Source organism: Bos mutus, chromosome 3 (genome assembly GCF_027580195.1).
Source record: "Bos mutus isolate GX-2022 chromosome 3, NWIPB_WYAK_1.1, whole genome shotgun sequence".
NCBI lineage: Eukaryota > Metazoa > Chordata > Mammalia > Artiodactyla > Bovidae > Bos > Bos mutus.
The window spans coordinates 65367982-65391971 of NC_091619.1; the positions used below are offsets into that span (position 1 = coordinate 65367982).

The window sequence follows — 23990 nt, forward strand, 5'->3', positions numbered from 1 at the left end:
CATCTTATTTGGCCATTTATTTTATATTGTTATTTATAACTGTTAGTTGCAGTTATTCAGAAGCTCATTAAAGTAGAATATCAGACCATAAAATGCATGTGGTTGATTTATAAAGATACCAAAATTGATGGTTACATTATTTATTTTGTAATTTTACATACACATAAAGTTTTTTTAATTGAAGTATAGTTGGATACAATATTGTGTTAGTTTTAAGTGTACAGCAAATTGATTTATTTATGCATGTCAACAAATATATATACTCTTTTTCAGATTCTTTTCCATTATAGGTTATTATAAGATATTGAATATAGTTCCCTATGCTATACAGTGTGACTTTGTTGTTTATTTTATTTGTGTTAATAGTAGAGTGTATCTGCTAATCCCAAATTCCTAAATTGTCCCCCTCCCTCCTCCCCTCCCTCCCCCATCTCTTCCCCTTGGTAACCATAAGTTTGTTTTCTATGTTTGTGAGTATTTCTGTTTTGTAGTGCATTTGTATCTTTTAGATTCCACATATAAGTGATTATATATGTCTGTCTGATTTACTTCATTAGTATGATAATCTCTAGGTCTGTTTATGTCACTGCAAATGGCATTATTTCATTCTTTTTTATGACAGTAATATTGATTATATTTATATACCACATCTTCTTTATCCGTTTATCTCTTGGTGGTTATTTAGGTTGTTTCCACATCTTGGCTATTGTAAATAGTGCCACCATAAACATTGGGAATTGGGATGCATGTATCGTTTTGAATTAGAATTTTCATCAGTTTTGGATCTATACCCAGGAGTGGGATTGCTGGATCATATGATAACTTTCTTTAGTTTTTTAAGGAATCTTCATACTGTTCTCCCTGGAGAAGGCACTGGCACCCCACTCCAGTGTTCTTGCCTGGAAAATCACATGGACGGAGGAGCCTGGTAGGCTGCAGTCCATGGGGTTGCACAGAATCGGACACGAATGAGCGACTTCACTTTCATTTTTCACTTTCATGCATTGGAGAAGGAAATGGCATCCCACTCCAGAGTTCTTGCCTGGAGAATCCCAGGGATGGGGGAGCCTGTTGGGCTGCTGTCTATGGGGTCACACAGAGTCAGATACGACTGAAGCAACTTAGTAGCAGCAGCAGCAGCAGCATGTTCTCCACAGTGCTAGTGTTCCCATTTCTCCACACCCTTTTCAGTATTTATTATTTGTAGACTTTCTATGGTGGCCATTCTGATCAGTGTGAGGTGATACCCCATTGTAATTTTGATTTGCATTTCTCTAATAGTTAGCGACATTGAGCATCTGTTCATGTGTTTGTTGGCCACCTGTGTATCTTCTTTGGAGGAATGTCTGTTTAGGTCTTTTGCACATTTTTTTGATTGGGCTGTTGTTTTTTTGATATTGAGCTGTCTGAACTGTTTGTATACCATGGGAATTAATTCCTTATCGGTTGCATCATTTGCAAATATTTTCTCCTATTCCATAAGTTGTTCTTTATTTTGTTTATGGTTTCTTTTGCTGTGCAAAAGCTTTTAGACATAAAGTTCTTACTGTTGTAGTGTAAAAATAATGTGTTGATTATTTTATGGGAAGTTTTTTTGCAGAATTTATTTTACTATGTGAAATTGAAATTCATTGAATTGGTTTATGACTTTTAAGAAATCAGTGTATAGAAATAGTATAGTAGAATGTAGTATATCCTTTTGTGTAAGTAAAACCTCTCTGAATATAAATTAGTAAATATTATGTTGACTAAGGATAGTAATTTCTAGCTGGTGTTTTTTAGTATGTTAAACTGTGTCAGAGCAAAATTAAATTTAAACACTGAACATAAATTTTTTTTTTTAATTTTGAAAGATTTCAAAATGACATGGTATAATTATTTGTAAAAATAGGACATTAGAGCTTAATCCATTGACTAAATGTTTAAAGAATAATGTTTTCAATTATATGGAAATTGAAAAATCTTTTCAATTATATGGAAAATTTGACTGTGGGACCTTTATGGTTTCTTTGAATTCTTTAATTCTATGTTCTGTGGCTCTTCTAATTTCCTCACTAATTGTAATATTGTTGTTTTACCCCACTAAATCAAGATTTAATGTCCTAAATGAGTTCAGTCAACTTATTAATATCTATTATCTGATGTTACAGAGGCTGTTAGAACACATTGATCAACAGCAGGGTCATTGGAATCAATCTGCTTCTAAATTCAGAGTCTGCCATTTAATAGCTATGTACCTCAAGCAGACCACTTGATTTCTTTGATTCTCTCTGTAAAATGGGAATAATCGTTCCACTTTATAAAGGTTATTAAGATAATTGATTTTTATTTTGCTTGTAAAGCTCTTCAGTGCTCAAATAGTAGAGTGCTCAGTAAGTGTTAACATTGAGAGAATATATTACATGTACTGTAAAATTATTGATAGAATTCTATTTTTAGTATAATTTTGCCATTTATAAAAATAATTTATTCTGCTTTTTATTAATCTAATATTGGAAAGGAGATATTTCATATCTGAAGGTTTATCACTTTATAGTCAGAAGTACTATTAAAAATTGAGAAATTGTGTTTTACCAGAAGGTGGCAGTAGAATTACATATTTGTGTATAAGGAAGGCTTTTTTTTTTTTTAATGCTAAAGAGTGAGGTAGGCTATACTTTAAAATAAATCATAGTATTTTTTTCTTTCTACCATTAGCAGAAGAAAGAGAGTTTTTATACTGAATTGTCAGTTTAAAAAAGTGTGGTAAAAGTACCTTGTATATGTAAGTTGTCTTGCTTTAATAAACCTCGTAATGTGGAATTTTGGCTATAAAGTAGGTAAATCTATAGAATCTTTTTGAATTGCTACTCTTCTGGCATATTTTTAGGAATTAATTTATATTTAAAGTAATTAAGAAAGTAAAGGATCAGATAAAGTTTTAAAATGTGTGAGGATTATTTATGATAAATTAATAATAAGGATAAAATAGTTTTTATAATTTATCAGTGGGGAAAACTGGATTCAATTTTTAAAAAATTAATTCATATGCTACACGTTAGGATTTTAGTTGTTAGGTAAAGCAAAAGGCAGAAGACAGTTATATTAACAACATAAATCAGTAATCCCATTTAAAAAATTGCCACTTTTGTTGAAATCACAATATCTCATTACATGGTTTCTAAATATTTTCAGGTGAAGTATTGCCTAATTATTCCTTCTGGTGCTAGATCGAAGCTTTAAGACAGTAGGTAGAAAGAGTCTGGAGATGAATGGACTTGTATTCAAGTTTTGGTTTTGTTCTTGGCTTTATGTCTTAAGGCACATGACTTAATCTGTCCGAAACTCAGATACTTTATCTGTAGAAGGGTGATCTATCCTCTACCTTCAGAGTTATTATGAGAATTAGTGATAAGGTATATAAAATGAGCATACTCTGTCAGTGTATTTCTAAGGCCCTTCCACATAAAACTCATCAGAACCGTACTGATGTCTCTCTTCCAGTGCAAAAGATAGAATGGAAGTTTTACCATCTTTATTTGATTTACTACAGTAGCTCTATATAACTTGATTTTCATTTTTACCAGCATGCCACTTATCACCCATTCTGACAGGAATTATTCTTAGGTTGGCCTTCCCATACTTACTCATGTAGTTGATTTTTTAAAAACACTATTTTATACTTTATGCTTATTTCATTGTGTTTTTAGCATACCAATAATTCTAAGTATTAGTTCATTATTGTAGTCTATCAGTCTTTCAGAATACTCATTCTGACTTCATAATATTAAGTGTATCTGTAGGTTTTATTGTGGGGGGATAAATGAAGGGAGAGGACCATAAGGTCTTTATTAGCAATATCCCCATGATTGATATCAATTTTGGGGCACAGTTATTGCTTATTAGAATACTATGATTTTTCTCAGGAATAATGGATGATTTGACATTCATGACAAACTGTTTTTGTAAAATAAAGCCAAACTGTACCATAAAACTGTAAGTAAAGTGTCATTTATATGATTTTTTATTAAATTATATACCTTAATAAATATTATTTAAAGTATGTCTTTTATAAATGTTGTAGATAATTTCCTACAAGATGGCAGGTAATTAAGAATACTTATTTCAAAATTGATTTTCTCATAAAAATAAAAAGCAGGAGATTTAAAAATTCATTTGGTTTTTTGTTTTGTCCTGATGATATAAATTACCAGGTACTTTATATTTGATATTTATGTGAGAAATATTTACACGAGACAGGGAACATATTAATATTATATTTCTTCATTAACACTGATCGACAGTTTTCATTTGAGCTACAGATGACATTAATCTATGCCACAGTGACTAACTTTATTATTCTTCATCTTTGTCTACATGAATTTCAAATATTCAAAGTTCTTGTCATATTCAGTAATATTTTAGACTTTTCACTGTCTTTTGTTTGATGAAATTGTCGCATATTATTTTGAAAGTACTTTCACCAAGAGAGATATGCAGTTGATATTATTATGGAATGTCTTTTTTCAATGAGATTGATCAACCTCATTTTAGCTTCCAATATTAAGAGCCTTTTTTTATATATAATTTTTAAAATGTTAATTTTGTTACAGCAAAAATATATGTATTAAAAGTATGTAGCTTGAGAGATGGAGTAGGAGGATTGCATGCTTTAGGAGAGTATTTTGTACTTGCACTTTAAGGTACTGAGACAGGTAATAATGAATTACATGATTAGACATAAATTATGAGTTTAGGCAATCTCTGGCTTAAAGATGCCCCACCCTGTTTCTGTTGTTTGCAGTAGGAGTTGCAACTGCTCAAATTGCTATGCATAAACATGATGTATACATTTAAAATCTTGTGTTCAGTGTTAGGGAAAGCTCTAATTTATGTTTTAAAAAATAACTAATGTTCATAGTAATTTCACTTTAGTGTGCTAAAACTCTGTAATACATATCTTCTAAATCAGTGAAGATGATTAAAATGCATCTTGTATGCTTTTAATGTTAAAGGTAATTTTCTTTCCCAAATCTTTGGAAATTAGGCACAATAAACCTTGAGTATCCAGATATTAGGTAACTCTAATAGTAAAGAATACATGAAAGTTGCTAGTGAGGGGCTCTGAACATGAGAAATTCCATTTGAATGAAACATTTCTCAATAAAGGAATACCCTGTAATAGTCAGAAATAGATATAACATTGCATTTTTCTAGAACAAGAAATTAATATAAATGAGTTAGAGAGGCTTGAAGGTTTGAAATTAATAAGGAACAATCATTTGACTTCACTTTTGGAATTGTTGCTGACTCAATTTTTCTAAAATAGTCTTCTATTATAAAAAAACCTAGATGTTATACAGGTATAGGGGGAAAAAAAAAAACCCTTTTTAATAGGCATAAAAGAAAAGCACTTTTAAATACATAGCTGAGCTACCAAGAAAGTAGTGTGGAGACAGACACCATTGTTTGATGACTTGCATTTCTGATTTTTTCCAGATTGAGCTAGAACTGTTGGCACTTCCTTATTAAGGGAAAGAGGCTGCACAGGTTCAGTTTCCCATAATGATTTTAAATAGTCACAGCTGATATTCCAAACATGCATCTTCCCTAAAGTGAAAGTGAAAGTGAAAGTCAGTCAGTCAGTCATATCCGACTCTTTGCGACCCTACGGACTGTACAGTCCATGGAGTTCTCCAGGTCAGAATACTGGAGTGGGTAGCCTATCCCTTCTCCAGGGGATCTTCCTGACCCAGCAATTGAACTGGGGTCTCCTGCATTGCAGGCGGATTCTTTACCAAGTGAGCTATCAGGGAAAGCCTGTATATCTTTCCTAAGCAGCTGGCAATAAGCTAAGATTCTTTGTCTCCTTTGCAAGGCCTGCTTAGCTTTACTATAAAACAAGTATCAGTGGGTGGGGTAGCTCTCCTGGAGCCAATCCATGATGTGTCCAGCTGCACCTTAATCCAACATGTCTTTACAGAAGATGACGTTCTTTATCCTACTGAAGGCTTTTTTTTAATCTGTGAGGCAAAAAATATCTATTGCTGAACAGTCGCTCAGTAGAAAGCTCCACTTTCTTCAATGATAAGGAAATCTCTTGGAGAAAAATTTGGATTTAAGGACCTAAAGTCCAAGCGGTACACAAACATAGAAGGCAAGGTTCCCTATAATTACTGCTATAGAAATCTGGAATTCTTAATTACCATGGCTTTGTGTGAGATTCAATGGCTGCACGTCCATTTATGGATGAATGGGTTTAAAAAAGTTAACTATCAGCTTAAAATTGACTACCCAGTTAAACTATCTTTACAGAATGAACAAAAATAAGGGCATTTTCACATATAGAAAAGCGGAGAGTATTTTGAATCAATACTTTCTTACTTAAATGACATCTAAAGGGGTCACTTCTTGAAGAAGGCAAAGGAGCCAGAAGAGAGAGATCTGATACAAAGTAGTGAAATGGAAGTGTATGCTAAGTGGCTTCAGTCATGTCCGACTCTTGCGGTAAAAACGGATTATGTTTTATAATTGTGATAGTAGTGATGATGATAATTATTTGGGGAAGTAAGATTAATCAAAGTACTGATGTCTTTAATAGCAGTATGTAGAAAGAACAGGAAGTTGTTGGTTTGGTAAGTATGCATTTTACATATTAAAAAGTACTTCTGACTGTTTAGAAACAGGAAATAAGATTTAAAAAAACAGGATAGAGGAAGAAATGGAATTAAAAAAAATCAGTGAGGAGGCAGCAAAGCAGTGAAGGTGAAACAGAAAAAAAAGGAAGAGTAGAAACTACAAAGTAGGGAAACAATTATAATTAGAAGTTGCTTATAACACTAAATTTAAGTGAGTTAATCCTAGTTTAAGACAGATCATCATATTAGGAAAAAAAGAAATCTAACTACAGACAGAAAACATAATGACATTACATACTGAAAATAAAAGCATTACCAAACTACTGGTACTCAAAAGAAAGCTTGTATAGTTATATTGATATTAGATAAAATAGACTTCAGGAAAGGGCACCATAAACATAATGAGGGCAACTGATGGTAAAAGAGTTACTCATTAGAAAGATAAAAGCATGTTAAGCTTTTAGTTACCTAATAGCATAGCCACAATATATATTTTTAAAATTTATGTAACTTACAAAAGAGTTTGATAAATTCACCACTTTAGTAGATTTCAATATCATATTATCAGAAATTGATGAAAGATTCCCCCAAAGATATGAGCAACATGATTCACTGATAGATTCAACAGTTATAGAATAAACATTCTTCTCAAGTCTGTATTAATACCATAAGAAAACTGACCCATAGTTGGCCAAAAAGCACACCTTAACAACTATAAAGTGTTTGTATTGTGGAGCATGTTTTTCTGATCACAATATAGTTGTTAAAAGCAATAGCAAAAAAAGATTATATATTTTTTGTTTAGTATATATATGTGTAGAAATTTAAAAGCACATTTTTGAGTTATTTTTAGAATAAATAAAAATGATGGAAAATTTAAAAATACTTAGAAGTAAATGATAATGAACATTTTAATTATCAGAAGTAGTTGGATATAGATTCTGATTCTGGAATGAGGAAAAAGTTTGCACTAGGCTTATGATTCCACCAAAAACAGCTAGAAAAGCCAAATGTAATACTTTTAAAGGCTACAGAAGCAATGTGGACAGAGAAGGTAAAAATACAGATTTGGGAAAACTTCTCGGAGATAAGCTGAAAGTCTGTGACCACTTTTCCACTGAGTTAATTTGCTGATTCTGGGAGTAGGCCAAAGGTTGAGAATATGGGTTTGCTCCAGGCAGTGGGTCATTCATTGCTTGTGGACAGAGAAACCAGCAAAAATTTTGGTGATTGTGTGAGGTTAGGGTGACCCACTTGTTACTCAATCAGAAATTAGTTTCCCTTTTAAGATATTTGCCTCAATCACATGACCAGTTTCCCTTTCAAAATATTTGCCAAATTTTGAAGCTAAAGGAAAGCTAACTGCTGAGCAGAAAACTTCTGAAAACAAAACAACTGAATTTCTTAGTCTTATAGTTCTGAAGCAATAAAGATCTTCAGGGTGTGATTCCCTGAAGAATACCCCAGGTGAGAGTTGACAGTTCTGGAGATGGTGGTGAACTGACACAATTTCAAGCTACTTTCCCTTTGGATACACTTGCTGATTCTAGATGCAACAAGAGCAAAGGTCAGCAAATTATGGCCTATGAGCCAGGTTTGGCCTGCTGCCTGTCTAGTAAAGTTTTTTTTTTTTAAACAGCCACATTCATTTCTTTATTCATTTACATATTGTCTATGGATGGTTTTGTACTATAATGGAGTACTTGTGATAGAGACTTTATGGCCAGTCCAAAATATGGACTTTATGGCCAGAAAGTCTTTGGCCCTTTGCAGGAAAAAAGTTGTGTACCTCCATGTTAGAAGAATCTGGGCTTGGTCTCAGAGTATCAGTAATGGGGACAGAGTGACCAGTACAGCTTATGGCAATTCAGTGGGGCTGGAGTGTGTAATTCTGCAGCTATGCAGAGCAACGGGACAAAAAACTAAGCCAGGAACCTCTGAAAAGCATGTGGAATTTTCTGCAGTCACTCTTTGTTGAGGTGACAAAGACCTGCCAGGCTTGAATTTAAAATCTTGAAGAGTCTCACCATAAGATTAGTGGTAAATTAAAGATTGAATGAGTTTTGTCAAAATTGTGAGGCAGTCTTAATTCAGCTGAATCACTGACTGAATAGTAGTGTTCTACCATTCACAACACCACTCTCAAAGTGCCTGCCAGAACACTGTGGGGATCTTCTCAGATGGAAAGTAGCATTGTCAGTAGGTTTTTTCCCGCCCTTAAACAAGTATGTAGTGTGCTATACACAATCAATAAAAAATTACTAGGTGCATAAAATGGAGACCATTAGGACTATATGTGTGTGTGCTAAGTCACTGTAATCGTTTCCGACTTTTTGAGGCCCTATGGTCCATAGCCCTCCAGGCTCCTTTGTCCATGGGATTCTCCAGGCAAGAATACTGGAGTGTGTTGCTGTGCCCTACTCCAGGGGATCTTCCCGACCCAGGGATGGAACTGATGTCTCTTATGTCTCTTGCATTGAAGGCTGGATCTGAACCACTAGCACCACCTGAGAAGGCCTTATGACTATATTACAAGAGAAAAACAAGCAAAACACAATATAGAAGTAGACCTCGAAGTGATTAAGAACTTGAAGTTAGTAGAAAAGAACCTTGAAATACCTATTTTTAATATGTTCAAGAATGTAGGAAAAAATTCTTGAAAACAGATTAAAAGACAGGAATTTACCAGAAAAAATGAACATATCTAAGACATTGAACATTTCATGCAAAGATGGGCTCGATAAAGGACAGAAATGGTATGGACCTAACAGAAGCAGAAGATATTAAGAAGAGGTGGCAAGAATACACAGAAGAACTGTACAAAAAAGATCTTCACGACCCAGATAATCACAATGGTGTGATCACTGACCTAGAGCCAGACATCCTGGAATGTGAAGTCAAGTGGGCCTTAGAAAGCATCACTACGAACAAAGCTAGTGGAGGTGATAGAATTCCAGTTGAGCTATTTCAAATCCTGAAAGATGATGCTGTGAAAGTGCTGCACTCAATATGCCAGCAAATTTGGCAATGCCAAAGAATGCTCAAACTACTGTACAATTGCACTCATCTCACACGCTAGTAAAGTAATGCTCAAAATTCTCCAAGCCAGGCTTCAGCAATATGTGAACCGTGAACTTCCAGATGTTCAAGCTGGTTTTAGAAAAGGCAGAGGAACCAGAGACCAAATTGCCAACATCCGCTGGATCATGGAAAAGGCAAGAGAGTTCCAGAAAAACATCTATTTCTGCTTTATTGACTATGCCAAAGCCTTTGACTGTGTGGATCACAATAAACTGGAAAATTCTTCGAGAGATGGGAACACCAGACTACCTGATCTGCCTCTTGAGAAATCTGTATGCAGGTCAGGAAGCAACAGTTAGAACTGGACATGGAACAGCAGACTGGTTTCAAATAGGAAAAGGAGTACGCCAAGGCTGTATATTGTCACCCTGCTTATTTAATTTGTATGCAGAGTACATCATGAGAAACGCTGGGCTAGAAGAAGCACAAGCTGGAATCAAGAGTGCCGGGAGAAATATCAATAACCTCAGATATGCAGATGACATGACCCTTATGGCAGAAAGTGAAGAGGAACTCAAAAGCCTCTTGATGAGAGTGAAAGTGGAGAGTGAAAAAGTTGGCTTAAAGCTCAACATTCAGAAAACGAAGATCATGGCATCTGGTCCTATCACTTCATGGGAAATAGATGGGGAAACAGTGTCAGACTTAATTTTTTTGGGCTCCAAAATCACTGCAGAAGGTGACTGCAGCCATGAAATTAAAAGATGCTTACTCCTTGGAAGGAAAGTTATGTCCAACCTAGATAGCATATTCAAAAGCAGAGACATTACTTTGCCAACAAAGGTCCGTCCAGTCAAGGCTATGGTTTTTCCTGTGGTCATGTATGGATGTGAGAGTTGGACTGTAAAGAAGGCTGAACGTTGAAGAATTGATGCTTTTGAACTGTGGTTTTGGAGAAGACTCTTTTGAGAGTCCCTTGGACTGCAAGGAGATCCAACCAGTCCATTCCGAAGGAGATCAGCCCTGGGATTTCTTTGGAAGGAATGATGCTAAAGCTGCAACTCCAAAACTTTGGCCACCTCATGCGAAGAGTTGACCCATTGGAAAAGACTCTGATGCTGGGAGGGATTGGGGGCAAGAGGAGAAGGGGCGACAGAGGATGAGATGGCTGGATGCCATCACTGACTCAATGGACATGAGTCTAGGTGAACTCCGGGAGTTGGTGATGGACAGGGAGGCCTGGCGTGCTGCGATTTATGGGGTCGCAAAGAGTCGGACACGACTGAGCGACTGTACTGAACTGAACTGAAGACATTGAAACGACCATTCTAGAACTGAAAATATAGTATCTGAATTGAAGAATTCAATGACTGGCTTGACATCAAATTGAATACATCAGAAAACAGCATAAGTGTACTTGAAGACAATTCAGTAGGGAAATGATCCAAGCTGAAGCACAGAAAGAAAGAAAAGAAGAAAGAAACAGAGGAAGGGAGGGAGTGTGAGAGGAAGGGAAGCAGGAATGAAAGAAGGAAGAGTAAGGGATATTATTAGGCTCAGTAAAATGTTGTAATGTGTGTACATAGTGTCTTAAACTAGAGGACAGATTGAAAATAAAGAAGCAGCAATACATGAAGAGATAATGAGCAAAACTAATGAAACGTATGAAACACATCAGATTCAATTAATTCTACTAATTCTGAGCAGGATTGTTACAGTGAAACAACATTAGTCAAAATGTTGAAAAATCACAGACAAAGAGAAAAATCTTAAAAGTCCACTGAGAATGCACAGTGCCTTTAATACTGACATAAACAGTGGATGCTGTAAAGAACAATATTTCATAGGAACCTGGAATGTTAGGTCCATGAATCAAGACAATTTGGAAGTGGTCAAACAGGAGATGGCAAGAGTGAACATCAACATTTTAGGAATCAGCGAACTAAAATGGACTGGAATGGGTGCATTTAGCTCAGATGACCATTATATCTACTACTGTGGGCAAGAATCCCTTAGAAGAAATGAAGTAGCCATCATAGTCAACAAAAGAGTCTGAAATGCAGTACTTGGATGCAATCTCAAAAATGACAGAATGATCTCTGTTCGTTTCCAAGGCAAACCATTCATTATCACAGTAATCCAAGTCTATGTCCTGACCAGTAATGCTGAAGAAGCTGAAGTTGAATAGTTCTATGAAGACCTACAAGACCTTCTAGAACTAACACCCAAAAAAGATGTCCTTTTCATTCAGGGGACTGGAATGCAAAAGTAGGAAGTCAAGAAATACCTGGAGTAACAGGAAAATTTGGACTTGGAGTACAGAATGAAGCAGTGCAAAGGCTGATAGAGTTTTGCCAAGAGAACATGCTGGTCATAGCAAACACCGTCTTCTGACAACGCAAGAGAAGACTCTACATGTGGACATCCCTAGATGGTCAATACAGAAATCAGATTCTGTATTCTTTGCAGCCAAAGATGGAGAAGCTCTATACAGTCAGCAAAAACAAGACCAGGAGCTGACTGTGGCTCAGATCATGAACTCCTTATTGCCAAATTCAGACTTAAATTGAAGAAAGTAGGGAAAACCACTGGACGATTCAGGTATGACCTAAATCAAATCCCTAATGATTATACAGTGGATGTGACAAATAGATTCAAGGGATTAGAGGTGATAGAAATATGGACGGAGGTTCTTGACATTGTACAGGAGGCAATGATCAAGACCATCCCCAAGAGAAAGAAATGCAAAAAAGGCAAAATGGTTGTCTGAGAAGGTGTTACAAATAGCAGAGAAAAGAAGAGAAAGGAGTGAAAGGCAGAGGAGAAAAGGAAAGATATACCTGTTTGAATGCAGAGTTCCAGAGACTAGCAAGGAGAGATAAGAAAGCCTTCCTAGGTGACCAATGCAAAGAAATAGAGGAAAACAATAGAGTGGGAAATACTAGGGATCTCTTCAAGAAAATTAGAGATACCAAGGGAACATTTCATGCCAAGATGGGCACAATTAAGGATAGAAATGGTATGGACCTAACAGAAGCAGGAGACATTAAGAAGAGGTGGTGAGAATACACAGAAGAAATATACAAAAAGATCTTCATTACCTGGATAACCATGGTGGTGTGATCACTTACCTAGAGCCAGACATCCTGGAATGCGAAGTCAGTGGACCTCACAACAAACAAAGCTAGTGGAAGTGATGGAATTCCAGTTGAGCTATTTCAAATCCTATTAAAAGATCCAGTGCTGTGAAAGTGCTGCACTCAATATGCCAGCAAATTTGGAAAACTCAGCAGTGGCCATAGGATTCAATAATCCTATGGCCAAAGGATTCAACTGGAAAAGTCAGTTTTCATTCCAATCCCAGAGAAAGGCAATGCCAAAGAATGTTCAAACTGCTGCACAGTTGCACTCATCTCACACGCTAGCAAAGTAATTCTCAAAATTCTCCAAGCCAGACTTTAACAGTATGTGAACTGTGAACTTCCAGATGTTCAGTCTGGATTTAGAAAAGGCAGAGGAACCAGAGATCAAATTGCCAACATCCATTGAATCATCAGAAAAGCACGAGAGTTCCAGAAAAACATCTATTTCTGCTTTAATGACTATGCCAAAGCCTTTGACTGTGTGAATCACAACACAAACCATGGAAAATTCTTAAAGAGATGGGAATATCAGACCAACTTACTTGCCTCCTGAGAAATCTGTATGTCAAAAAGCACCACTTGGAACCGGACCTGAAACAATGGACTGGAAAGGAGTACGTCAAGGCTGTATATTGTCACCCTGCTTATTTAACTTACATGCAGAGCACATCATGTGAAATGCCAGGCTGGATGAAGCACAAGCTGGAATTAAGATTGTGGGGAGAAATATCAATAACCTCAGATATGCAGATGACACCACCTTTATGGCAGAAAGAGAAGAAGAACTAAAGAACCTCTTGATGAAAGTGAAAGAAGAGAGTGAAAAGGTTTGCTTAAAACTCAACATTTGGAAAACTAAGATCATGGTATCCGGTCCCATCACTTCATGGCAAATAGATGAGGAAATAATGGAAACAGTAGCTGACTTTATTTTCTTGGGCTCCAAAATCACTGCAGATAGTCACTGCAGCTATGAAATTAAAAGACACTTGCTCCTTGGAAGAAAAGGTGTGACCAACCGTAGGCAGCATATTAAAAGCAGAGACTTTACTTTGCTAACAAATGTCCGTCTAATCAAAACTCTGGTTTTTTCTGTAGTCATGTATGGATGTGAGAGTTGGACTGTAAAGAAAGTTGAGCACTGAAGAATTGATGCTTTTGAACTGTGGTGTTGCAGAAGACTCTTGAGAGTTTCTTGGACTGCAAGGAGAACCAACCAGTCCATCCTAAAGGAGATCAGTCCTGAATACTCATGGGAGAAAGGACTGATGTTGAAGCTGAAACTCCAGTACTTTGATCACCTCATGCGAAGAGCTGACTCATTTGAAAAGACCCTGATCCCGGGGAAAGATTGAAGGCGGGAGGAGAAAGGGACAACAGAGGAAGAGATCGTTGAATGGTATACCGACTCTATGGACATGAGTTTGGGTAAGCTCCCAGAGTTGGTGATGGACAGGAAAGCCTGGCACGCTGCACTCCATGGGGTTGCAAAGAGTTGGACATGACTGAGCGACGAACTGAGTGACTGAAACAGCGGAAGCCATAAACAACAGAATGACATTTTTAAAGTACTGAATGGAAGAAAACTTCTAACCTATAAATCTATACACAGCAAAAATATCTTCCAAAAATGAAAGTGAAATAAAGATGTCTTCAGTCAAACAGAACAATTTGTTGCCAGTGCATCTGAACTACAGTAAAAACTAAAGGAAGTACTTTAGCCAGAAGTATAATGATTCTATTGGGAAACAGAAATTTAGTAAGGAATGAAGAGAACCAGAATAGACATATGTATCATGTAAGATAATTAAATATTGATAGTACCAAAAAAACCCCACCTAATCTCTGTTGAGTTAAAACAATATTTGCTTAATTAAAATATATTATAGCAGCAATGCAAAAGGCAGAGGGATAATTAGAATGAAAGTGTTGCAAAATACTACTCTTATTGGAGAAATGATAAATGTGGGCCATTTGTTAGATTACAAAGACAAAGTTTGATGTTATAATGTCACTATAGTTATTATAAACTACCATGTTAATAGAGAAAAAAGATTAATAGAGTATTTGGTTAATTCAAAGAAAAAAGGAAAGTAAAAGAAACATCAAATAGATGAGAAATAGAAAATTGATATTAATATTAAACACGGTTGTATCGGTCTATAAGTTAAGTATAATTGGACCAAATGCCCTCTTTCATAGAGTAAAATTATCATACTAATTTAAAACAAAATCTCAAAATGTGTTTACGTGATGCATTTTCAGTACAGGGTTATGAAAATCACTTGGGATGTGACTCAAGTGATACAGGAATATGGGGGATTTAGGAAAAAAATAAGTAAAAGAAATAAATCAAGCCTTCAAGTAAGAGAATTTGCTTTTTTATCAGTTGTAAAAAAATATTTACCTTCTCCCAACAAACTTCAAATAAGCAGTAGGCTTAGATGGTTTTTATTTGTGGCGTTTACCAAACATGTGAAACTGACATACAGACGGAACAGACAAAGAAAGCATGCTACCCAATTAATTTGATGCAACTAGTTAATTTTGAACCCAAAACTAGACAAGAAGAAAATGAAAAAATAATAGAACCAACCTCATTTCATTATTACATTTGTACAAATCTTTTTTTAAACAGATGTACAAATCTTAAATTCAAATCCAGTAATGTAAAAGTAAAAATACTTCATGACCAAATAGAAGTTATCTTAAAATTCTAGGAATGATTTTGAGTTAGAAAATATATTAATGTATTTCATTGTATCTGTACATTAAATGAGAAATAGTTTGTAATTGTTTCAGTAGATGTGGAAAAAGCACCTGATTAAAATTCATCAATCATTAATGATGAAAGAAAGCAACATAGCTTAGTGAACTGGAAATAGAGAGCTGCCTTGACTTAATAAAGGCTGTATATCTAAAGCCAGAAGAAAACATTACATTTTAGCATGACTCTTTAGAAGCATCTCTATGAAAGTCAGATGAGATAAGAATGCATACTCTATTGCCATCTACACAGTAAGTCCCAAATAATGCCAGAAGACAAGGGAACGATAGAGGTATAAGGATCAGGGAGAGGCAACTTTCCCTGTTGTTTTATCTTTTTTCTTTCTTTCTTTTTTTTTTTTTTTTACAGACTGTATAATAGAAAATTTAAGAGACTCTACCATTTAATTATAAACTTACAAGAGTTGGGACATAATGTGGAAAGATATTATACTAACCAATCATAGCTATTAAAAGAAATGCTTTAGTTAGTGTAATATCAATCATATGATTGATAAAGCTTAACTGCAACAAAGTTAAAATACCATAAGTAGTAAAAAAAATACAAAGTTAAAAGAGAAACTCTAGGTGAAATTATTTGCAACATGTATGTCAAAAAATTTCTTTCCAGATTATATAAGTATACTGCACATAGATTCTTTTTAAAAGACACCTCAATAGAAAAGTGACCAGAGGAGATACAGTTTGGAAAAGAAAAACTCATGTCCAGTGACTTTTCAAGTATTTTTTAAAAGGGGAAATGGAAATTAAGACAATGAGATACTGTTTCTTGTAGGAAATTAAGTGGTGATGAGGGCAAATGGGAATTTACACATTTCTGATGGCAGTGTAAATTGATGCAGCCCCCTTGGATAGTAATTTGGTTGTTACTAGCAAAATTTAAAATACGAATAACTATGACCCCTCAAGTCCACTTCTAAATAATTACTTTAGAATAGGGGTTAGCAAACTTTTTCTGTGAAAGGACAGCTAAGTAAACATTTTAGCCTTTGTAGGTCTAATGATGTCAGCTGCAAATACTCTGTTGTTGTAGTGCAAAAGAAGTCACATAATACATTAACAGATGAATGGGTTCAAATAAAACTTTATTTGTAGACACTGAACTTTGAATTTTATATCTTTCATTTGTCATGAAATAGTCTCCCTTAATGTCTTTTTAACCATTAAAAAATGTAATAGCTTACAGCTATTACATATAGAAACAGATGACAGGTCAAATTTGGTCTATGGGCTGGCTATAGTTTGCTGTGTTATAAAGCATCTTGCACATGTAGACAAAGCAGCCTGGAAGAATATTTTATGCAACATTATTTCTAACAATAAATAAAAGCAGATGTCCATCCATAATGGAATGTCTAAGTAAAGTGAAGCATTTTCGTATTATGTGTGTGTATACATGTGCTCTTTCAGAATTTTCCACAGTTTATTGTGATCCACACAGTCAAAGGCTTTGGCATAGTCAATAAAGCAGAAATAGATGTTTTTCTGGAACTCTCCCTTTTTCCATGATCCAGTGGATGTTGGCAATTTGATCTCTGGTTCTTCTGCCTTTTCTAAAACCAGCTTGAACATCTGAAGTTCACTTGTCATTTGTTGTCTTCTTCTAATAGCCATCTTGACAGGTATGAGGTGGTATCTCACTGTGGTTTTGATTTGCATTTTCCTGATGATTAGTGATGTTGAGCATCTTTTCGTGTATCTGTTGGTTCTCTATATGTCTTTGGGCTTCCCTGGTGGCTCAGTGGTAAAGACTGCCTGCAATGCAGGAGACCCGGCTTCGATCCCTGGGTTGGAAAGATCCCTGGAGGAGGCCATGACAACCCACTCTAGTACTCTTGCCTAGAGAATGGACAGAGGAGCCTGGCAGGCTACAGACCATAGGGTCGCACAGAGTCGGACACGACAAGCAGCTAAGCTATATGTCTTCAGAAAAATTTCTGTTCAGGTCCTCTGCCCATTTTTTAATTAGGTTGTTTGTTTTTTTTGATGTTGAGTTGTATGAGTTCTTTGTCTCTTATGTTTTGTTATCTGTTTGAATGTAGAATATAATTTATTAATTAAACTATGAATATTCTGCATACTTTCATGTATACATATATATTTAAGCAAAATAAAATGACTAGAACAACACACATTTATAACTTCAGTTATGTGTACCTACTAGATGCAGGCATGCTAAGTTGCTTCAGTCACGTCCGATTCTTTGCAACCCATGGACTGTAGCCCTGCAGGTTCCTCTGTCCATGGGATTCTCTAGGCAAGCATACTGGAGTGGGTTGCCATGCGTTTCTCCAGGGGATCTTCCCAACCCAGTTGAATGAACCTATGTTTCTAACATCTCCTGCATTGGCAGACAGGTTCCTGAGAAGTGCTCAGTAATTTTGACAGGATTTCTTCTGACTAACTGCTATTTTAAAATTGCCTTTGACTCTACAAAGATTATTCCTTATGAAGATACACATTTGCTGGTTTGGAGAATTTCTGCGAAGTCTGCTTACCTGATAAGAGGTCCTTCAGTGAGAATTAGAGCTTGGTTTTCCAGGATTTCGTTATATTCACTTTACTAAATTTCTTGGGAGGTATTCTTTTTTAACTGGTATGTGATCTTTTTAAACTGATGTTCTTTTTTAACTGATATGCTACCTAACTGCATGCTGATGGTAAAAAAGATGTATGTCAGCAGTTGGGCCGTAAGCTCATGTAACCTTATTTCTCTTGGGAGTTAACTTTCTGTTCCCTACCTCAAATGATGTTTCTTTCCCCAGCTCATTATCTTCCATGTGCTTCTTTAAAGTAGGTAATAGCCAAGGCTGTGTCTTTGCTTGCAAGATTGTAATTTGACAATTAGAAGAATGGTGATGCTGTGAGTGTGGAAAGTGAAAGTGAAAGTGGAGTAGCTCAGTCGTGTCCGACTCTTTGTGACCCTGTGGACTGTAGGCCACCCGGCTCCTCTGTCCATGGGATTTCCCAGGCAAGAATACTGGAGTGGGGTGCCGTTTCCTTCTCCAGAGGGGGAAGATGCATTAGATTGTTGTGTCATTTCTATATAACCTGTCTTCACAAAAATAATCTTCAGTGACTCTTGGGATGTTTTGGAGTTGTAATAGCATTTTGTGTTTGTCTCTATCGACCAATAAATTTGAGTTGTCTTTTCCCTTAGAGTGTCTTTAAACTTTCAGGAATGTCATAGGGCTGCAGGTTTGTCAAGTATATCTCACACAACAATATGTGTTGGCCATTATACGAATGCTTGGGTGTTTTATTAATGCAGTTTAGGAGTGGAAATTTTTCTGTGCTTTTTTCCCCCAGCAGGATTGTGTTAAGAAATTAACTTGATTTCTTTATATACTTTTAGTTTCAAAAAATTCTTTTAGTTGCTCATGTTCAAGAAGTAACACTAACTTTGGCTAGCTTCTGTTTCTGGTGTGTTTAAAGAATTTCTTCCTAATGATTTCAGAGTACCCTACATCATGTGTCTTGAATTATTTATTGATGATTCTAATTTTTAGTTTGTGTCTGGTAGAGCACAGTGTGTCTGTTTTTCTGTTCTTTTTGTTGGGTGTATTTCTAGTGTTTGAAAAGATGCTTTAGTCTTCTGCCCACAGTAAACTAGGCCATCTTATACTTGAATAATCTAATCTCTATATGGCAATATGGAATAAAACCTCACCTTTTTCTGAATTAGAGGTGACCTTATATGTGGGTGCATTAATAATTTTACAGTGTTATTTTAAGAGTGCTGGATACAACAGAGGAGAAAGATTTTTGAGGGAACTGGGCATCTTGAAAGAATAAAAAGAACTCAAAACAAACAAATGTTTGTAAAGACTAACTTTGTGGGTTTCAGAATTTTGCCAGCAGAATTTTATTTACTTTGGCAAAGGATTTGGACAATATTTTAATTGGATTTTGATTTAAGATGGTAGCGTCACTGTATTGTATCTACAATTCTTCTGTAGTGTAAGCAAATTCCATTCCTATTATTGTTTTTTTAAAAAGAAACAGTAAAGTAAGAAAAGGAATGTATAGCTTTTTGCATGCAGAAACTACTCTTTTTAAAGTAGATGTCTTAGTGAAGGATCTTGGAAAGAGATAATAGAAAAATATATCTTAAAAAAAAAGAAAAATATATCTTTTTAGGAGGAACTCAAATGTTAAATAAAAGGAATAATGACTAGCTTTAAGAAAGAGAACTTTACTGTTTTGCAAGAGAAAATTCCAGGTTTCCCTTAGAACGGTAGCCATGTATAGATTGGAATTAACATTGATCGTTTTCTTAGTTCCTGAATTATACTGTAAACATGGACTACTTGCTAGGGCCCTAGCTACTAAAGATAGGAGATATGGGGTCTAGAAAGTGGGGGTGATTTGACTTAGGTGAGAGTATTGGGAAAGCGTTAATTCTGAGGAAATAGATGATAGTTTGCAAGGAAGGAGGAGGTGTCCCTTGGAGTCTTGGTAGTGAAGGGAAACAAAAAAGCGACTACACATAGGGGTCCAAAGGAGATGAGAGGGGGGAAAAAAAAAAAGGACAAATTCTGTTCTCACCACTACCACAAAAAGTACCATTTATTAAAAAGTCTATATTGTAGCCACAGAGGAGGGTGCTGTTGAATGGAGAGAAACCTAATAAGCCAACTTATCTCCTTTCTTCCCCCATCACAAGATAGCTTACTGTATTGCTGCATCTAGAAAAAACAATGCAGATGCTTTTCAGTAAAAACAGAAGGCAACATCCATACAGAGTTACTATAAGAAAGCAGAAAACTAAAACCAAATCTTCTAAACACGCTCACTACACAGAGAATGAGAGGAAAAATAAAGAAAAGAAAGGCACAAAAAAGGAAAACTAAGATAAAAGTCAAAGTGTTAGTTGCTCAGTTGTGTCCAACTTTTTGCAATCCTATGGACTGTAGCCCTTCAGGTTCCTCTGTCCATGGAATTTTCCAGGCGAGAATACTGGAGTGGGTAGCCATTCCCTTCTCCAGGGGATCTTTCCAACCCAAGGATCAAACTGAGGTCTCCTGCATTGCAGGTACATTCTTACCATCTGAGCCACCAGGGAAGCCAAGATATAATACTCAAATATAAATAACTTACATTACACAAGCAATTGCATTATGAAAGAACTCCATGAATCAGACACTTCAAAACTCACAATTGAAATGGACAATGAATAGAAAGATGTATGAAATAGGAGCTGACTGAACTCTGGAAAGAAAATCAACAAAAAAAGACAAAAATCATTTCACAAATGAAAAGTAAATTACAAGGTACCCAAGGTAAGATAGATATTACCAAAAGTTCAGTAAGAGACATAAAGACTAGAAATGAAAAAAAATCATGAAAGTGAAATTGAAATAAGATAGATAAAAGGCTCAGAGAGAAAGAGAAGATCCAATATATTTAGATCAAGACATTGAACTAGAAAAATAAATGGGAAATGAACAGAAATAATATTTAAAATTATAATAAAACAAACTTTCTAAAACAAAAGGAGACTTGCATTTCCATCTTGAAAGGGCCCCAGGTACCTGGGAGAATTGATTGATCTAGAACTCTTAGCTATATCCTATATATTAGTATTAGACTTTAAAATAAAAGAAAAAGACCACCTGAGCCTTCAAAAAAAAAAAAAAAATTGTTTTATTTTTTTAAATAAATTAAAAATGAGAGTAATTAAAATAGAAATAAAATCAGTTTGACATCACACCTTTAGCAATATATACATAGCAAGAAAATGATGGACATTTTCAAGAAATTCAAAATGAGTAATTTGTTGTGGGATTGAATAGGTAAAAAGGTCAAAATCCATAGTGATACCCAAGATTACTTGGGAATTGCACTTTGAGTGACTTTTTAAAAAATGCTGCAGTTATTAAGAAAATTTTCAAGGGTATTCCCTAACGGTTAGGACTCAGTGCTTTCACTGCTGGGGTCAGAGGCGTGGTGTGATCCCTGGTTGGGGAACTAAGATCCTGAAAGCTGCGCAGCTGGGCAAAAACAAGAAAAAGAAAATTTTCAAACCTATCATTGGTTGATACATGCTGAAGTGTTTAGATGAGACCTATCATGATATCTGCAACTTTAAAATGGTTCAGAAAAAATAAAATAAGGAAAAAGAAGTTGAAATTTTTTGCAACAGCTACTTGTAATTTTTAAAAATGTTAAAATGAATTGTTAATATTAGATTTCTAATATTTTTGTATCTTTTATATTGATTGAGAGACATTTTATGAGTAAAATGAATTCCAATTTATATGTTATTACTTTGTATTTTTAGAAGAATTTTTCATATTTCTACTTACTCTTAGAATTACTTCAGTGATCTTATCTACACTAATTTTTTCCCCAGCAGATATTTATTGAAACTTCTGGTGCCTTAATCAAGGCAATAGCACCAAACTCTACTGAGTAGTCATTGTATTCTTTCCTATCACAGACATACAGTAAAAAAAACAACCCACAAACATTCCAGTTTCACTTAGAAATATCCTTAATGAGGAAGGAAAAATTTTTAATGAATTATTTATCTTTTTATTGTTGAGTTGTAATGTAGTTTTGATACCATTATTTTTTCAGAGGTATCAGTTCAGTTCAGTCGCTCAGTCGTGTCTGACTCTTTGTGACCCCATGGACCGTAGCACCCCAGGCCTCTCTGTCCATCACCAACTCCTGGAATTTACCCAAACTCATGTCCATTGAGTCAGTGATGCTATCCAACCATCTCATCCTCTGTCGTCCCCTTCTCTTCTTGCCTTCACTCTTTCCCAGCATCAGGGTCTTTTCAAATGAGTCAATTCTTCACATCAGGCGGCCAAAGTAATGGAGTTTCAGCTTCAGCATCAGTCTTCCAATGAACACTCAGGACTGATCTCCTTTAGGATGGACTGGCTGGATCTCCTTGCAGTCCAAGGGACTCTCAAGAGTCTTCTCCAACACCACAGTTCAAAAACATCTAATTCTTCGGCGCTCAGCTTTCTTTATAGTCCAACTCTCACATCCATACATGACTACTGGAAAAATCATAGCCTTGACTAGATGATAAAGTAATGTCTCTGCTTTTGAATATGCTGTCTAGGTTGGTCATAACTTTCCTTCCAAGGAGTAAGCGTCTTTTAATTTCATGGCTGCAATCACCATCTGCAGTGGTTTTGGAGCCCCCCCAAAATAAAGTCAGTCACTGTTTCCATTGTTTCCCCATCTATTTGCCATGAATTGATGGGACTGGATGCCATGATCTTCATTTTCTGAATGTTGAGCTTTAAGCCAACTTTTTCACTCTCCACTTTGACTTTCATCAAGAGGCTTTTTAGTTCCTCTTCACTTTCTGCCATAAGGGTGGTGTCATCTGCATATCTGAGATTATTGATATTTCTCCTGGTAATCTTGATTCTAGCTTGTGTTTCTTCCAGCCCAGCATTTCTCATGATGTACTCTGCATATAAGTTAAATAAGTAGGGTGACAATATACAGCCTTGACATACTCCTTTTCCTATTTGGAATCAGTCTGTTGTTTCATGTCCAGTTTTCACTGTTGCTTCCTGACCCACATACAGACTTCTCAAGAGGCAGGTCAGGTGGTCTGGTATTCCCAGATGTATGATTTGCAAAAATGTTCCTCCATTTTTTGGGTTTTTCACTTTCTTGGTAGTGTATTTTGAAGCACAAAAATTTTAAATTGGATATTATTTAATCTATTTTCCTTTTGTTGCTTGGTGTATGTTTTGTATACCTAAAAATACAGATAGAGCTTTAAAAGGTGGTATATTGTGAAATGTTTAAAAATAATGTGGGTTATTTTTGGTCAGTGAATATTTATTTTATTTTTAATTGTATACTCTAATATAATTTGTGAGGGCTACCATAATAAAGTACCACAGACTGAGTGCTTAAGCAACAGAAATTTATTTCCTCACAATTCTGGAAGCTGGAAGTCCAAGATCAAGGTGTTGACAGGATTGTTTTCTTATAAAGCCTCTCGTTGATTTATAGATGGTTAAATCTTCCCCTGGTATCTTCATGAGGACTTTGTCTTTATCTGTGTCTACCTCCAGAACTTTTTTCATCTTTTAATACTGGAATTACTACCCATTAGTAATTCCCCCTTCTCTCCTCTTTTGCTCCTGGAAACCACCCTTCTATTTTCTGTCTCTATAAAGCAATATTTTAAGACAGTTTTTTCATCAATAGTGAGCATCTTCAAAGTTCCTCCAATTAATTATATTTATGCTAATCTGCAAAGTATATATAAACTTTTACCTATCTAAGAGGTCTTTTAAACTCTTATGTACAAAATTTTGTCCTTATTTGTATATTTGCCTTTTTATTGGGAGAGATTCCAGATTTCTCATCATCAGATTTCTTAACTAGAGATTTATACTAGTCTTGTTTATTTTTCAAGGTAATTCAAGGTTTCAGT

At 35.4% G+C, this 23990-nt stretch overlaps 1 protein-coding gene across 1 annotated transcript in view; it reads left to right on the forward strand.

Moving 5' to 3' along the window:
* The window catches only part of PIGK (phosphatidylinositol glycan anchor biosynthesis class K), a 136301-nt gene that overhangs the window by 61410 nt on the left and 50901 nt on the right, over window positions 1-23990 (forward strand). The window lies entirely within an intron of this gene.